Raw genomic sequence first — 4,202 nt, forward strand, 5'->3', positions numbered from 1 at the left:
ACAGCACTGTGGGAGCACCTTCACCACACGGACTGCAGCGGTTCAAGAAGGCAGCTCACCACCACCCTTCTCAAGGGCAATTAGGGATGGGCAATAAATGCCGGCCTTGCCAGTGACGCCCACATTCCGTGAACATACTTTAAAAAAAGTAGTTCGTACTCTCATATCTAAGCATCGATGGATATGAACTGTTGGCTTTTACATTGTGCTCACTATGATTTATTTTTTCCACGAATTTAAGGGTGTCTGACAGAAAGAAGATTCTTGTCGAACTGCCTCTTCTGAGAATGCACAGCACATTTTTTAGTGTAATTTTAAGCCTGGGAGCTGTACATTACAGGATTGGTATTCCAAACTTTGCCTGTGTGACCCCCTCCGCACATCTTCCAGGCTACAGCCCAACAGATTGGGTGTGGCAGGGCAGGTAGGTTAATGCTTTGCCGAGCTGCTAAATGCGCAGTGAATGTGAAGCCTTCAGACAAGTTCAAATGGAATGTGACTGGGGGTGTGCAGTCAACCAGACTCTATGAATCAGCCAGTCTGAATTGGACTCAGTCGAGCATTTGGGAAGGCGAAAGCTATGGGAAAAATGATTTCTTGATCAGAGCATGTAGACGTTGGAGTTCCTCCTAACAATTGACCTGCTACACTCACACACACACACACGGGACGTTCACTCTGTCTGGGGACTCCCTCGAGCTGATATCATTCACAGTACGCTGAATAAGGCAGTTCTCGCTATCAGTAAAGCTGGCAGTTAATTAAACTCAAACACAGATAGTCTTTAAACAGACAGTCCTAGGATTGATGCACATGTACATTTGGCTAGGAAGCAGGTCACCTTCGCTTCTGAGTCAGAAGGTCGTGGGTCCAAGTCCCACCCCTGGAGACCTGAGCACAAACGCTAGACCGACACTCGTAGTGGCTCAGTGGGTGGCACTCTCGCCTCCGAGTCAGAAGGTCGTGGGCTCGTAGTCCTGCCCCATGAGACTTGAGCACGGAATCCAGGCTGACACTGCCAGTGCAGTACTGAGGGAGCGCTGCACTGTCGGAGGGGCAGTACTGAGGGAGCGCCGCACTGTCGGAGGGGCAGTACTGAGAGAGCGCCGCACTGTCGGAGGGGCAGTACTGAGGGAGTGCTGTACTGTTGGAGGGGCAGTACTGAGGGAGTTCTGCACTGTCGGAGGGGCAGTACTGAGGGAGCGCCGCACTGTCGGAGGGGCAGTACTGAGGGAGCGCCGCACTGTCGGAGGGGCAGTACTGAGGGAGCACCGCACTGTCGGAGGGGCAGTACTGAGGGAGCGCTGCACTGTCGGAGGGGCAATACTGAGGGAGCTCTGCACTGTCGGAGGGGCAGTACTGAGGGAGCGCTGCACTGTCGGAGGTGCCGTCCATCGGATGAGATGTTAAACCGAGGCCCCGTCTGCCCTCTCAGGTGGGCGTAAAAGATCCCGTGGCACTATCTCGAAGAAGATCAGGGGAGTTCTCCCCTGTGTCCTGGTCAATATTTATCCCTCAACCAACATCGCTAAAAACAGATTATTTGGTCATTATCACATTGCTGTTTGTGGGAGCTTGTGCGCAGATTGGTTGCCATATTTCCCTACATTACAACAGTGACTCCACTTCAAAAGTACTTCATTGGCTGAAAAGCGCTTTGGGACGTCCTGGGTTCGTGAAAGGTGCTATAGAAATGCAAGTTCTTAGAATTGTAAAGGGAAGCTAGATAAATACAGGAGGGGTGGGAGGAGGCTTGTGTGGAGCATAAACACCGGCATGGAATTGTTGCGCTGAATGGCCTGTTTCTGGGCTGTAAATACTATGGGCCAGAAATTCGGGTTGGAGGCTTCCCGTGGGTGCAAGCCCCCGACCTGCACTTACCTAGCACGCCTGCTGTTGTGCTGTGGGGCCGCGTGGGATTCCGATCCTGGGCCTCCTCCAGCTACCGCTGTGCAGTGCTTGCGTATCCCAGGGGCGCAGTTAGTTCGCGGCGTCCCCTGGGATCACGTGGGCCATGACGGACCAATGGTAGCAGGAAATCTCCATTCAAAAATTTTACAGGCAGACCTGTCAAATCTATGAAGAGAGATCGGCCCCGAAACCTAAGTAAAACTTCAAATAAATTTTTTAAAAATCACATTTTTAAAATAACTATAAATTACATAAATTAATGATTTTAAACAAAAATTTAAATTAAAAAAAATTAATTAAAGTTTTTAACAGGGCTAAAAATAAACTTACGTTTCTTTAAAGTATTTTAAAATGATAAACCTCTGGAAAAAATGTTTTAATTTTACTTAATTTACCTCTTACCTTGTTAAAAGCAGGCCTTGCGCCTGCTTTTTTCATGCGCAGCTGCTGGAGACTTACCCTCCCGGAGAAACCTGTAAAAAAACTGGATGTTCCAGGCGTATGCGCTGCCACTCCGGCGCACGCGTTTGACCTGTGAACTCCTTCCTTCAAGGGAACAGAAGTTCCGGTTTCCAGCGCACGCACGAAACCGGCACTTCCGTTGGGCCTACGCGTGAGTACCCAGCACGTACTCACCTGTGGGGACCCGAATTTCTGGCCCGTTTAATTGGAAGTTGTTAGAGACGAACAGCTTTTAGGGAAAAGTGGAGGGGCGTGTGCGTGGAGGAATAAAAGGGGAAGGTCTGTGATAGGGTGGAGGGTAGGAGTAGCTAAATGACAAAAGGGTTGATGGTGCAAGGCAAAAGGAGGGCGGCATTGGGACAAGTAAAGAAAGAATAGATGGGTCCAGATAGCTACAGAATGCCCAAGAGAAGATGGGAACGATGGTTAAGATCTAAATACAGATACCTTCCTTTGACAATTGTGACCATATGGGGGAATTCAGTAGAACATGCTTGCTCAGTAAAGAATTATTGCAAGAAAAACATTTAATCGCAACAAAAAATTTATAGAAATGATGACGGGAAGAATATTTCTCTCCCTTTAATCTAACAAATTGGACTGATTCGCAATTCCCCATTGCAAAAGGGCTGCTGTCTTTTTTTTTTACATGCGATGACTTTATTCTTGGCTTTTTACAGCTCACTCCATGTGTCACTAACTTTTCCCTGGTAAACGCTCATTCTAACACATGCCGCCCCCCTCCCCTTTCCTTTTCTGCCGTTCCTCACTCTTTTTATTCCGTAACGTCTCTCCGCCTGTCAGTCTGGGAGCCTCACTGTTCCGTGAGCACCTCTGTATTTTGCTTTCTCTCCGTGCTGTCATTCAGGGTTCCTCCCATTGATGGATGGAAAGTGTTTACACAGCTGGGCACCGTTTGGGTTATCATTGGCAAACTCAAGACTAAAACAAATTCTTAGAACAGAAAAGGTCCCTTTTTTTCTTCTCAGTTCAATGTGAGTTGCATAGAATTATACATTACTTTTAAATGGTTGGGCTTATGGAACCATAGAATGCTACAGCACAGGAGGAGGTCATTCGGCCCATTGTGCCTGTGCCGGCTCTTTGAAAGATCTATCCAATTAGTCCCACTCCCCTACTCTTTCCCCACAGCCCTGCAAATTTTTGCTATTTAAGTATTTATCCAATTCTCTTTTGAAAGTTACTGTTGAATCTGCTTCCACCACCCTTTCAGGCAGCGCATTCCAGATCACAACAACTCACTGCGTAAAAAAAATTCTCCTCTTACCCCCCTCCGCCGCCACCTCCCCCTGGCTTTTGTGCCAATTATCTTTAATCTGTGTCCTCTGGTCATCAACCCTCCTGCCGGTGGAAACAGTTTCTCCCTGTCTACTTTACCAAAACCCCTCATAATTTTGAACACCTCTATTAAATCTCCTCTTAACCTTCCCTGCTCCAAGGAGAACAATCCCAGCTTCTCTGGTCTCTCCATGTGACTGAAACTCCTCATCCCTGATAGCGTTCTGTTTCTCTCGCCACAAATGCTGCCTGACATGCTGAGTGTTTCCTGCATTTTCTGTTTTTTGTTTTGAAGGCAGCTATATGTGTTGTGTCCGTGTATAATAAGACACAGACTGCAGGAGAACGGTACAACAGGTGTTTACTAAACGTGGCTCACACTGGAACTGATCTGTACAGATTACTGCTCAGTGCTATATACAGGTGTGGTCACTGCCGGTACTGCAGTATACATGAGCTGTAAAAGATAGTTCCCCCCTTAAAGGTATATACATTATAATTCCTCCCCTTTTAGATTAACCATACCATAA

Source organism: Somniosus microcephalus, chromosome 31 (assembly GCF_052327205.1).
Source record: "Somniosus microcephalus isolate GS21.2 chromosome 31, FLI_Smic_1.0, whole genome shotgun sequence".
NCBI classification, from domain to species: Eukaryota; Metazoa; Chordata; class Chondrichthyes; order Squaliformes; family Somniosidae; genus Somniosus; species Somniosus microcephalus.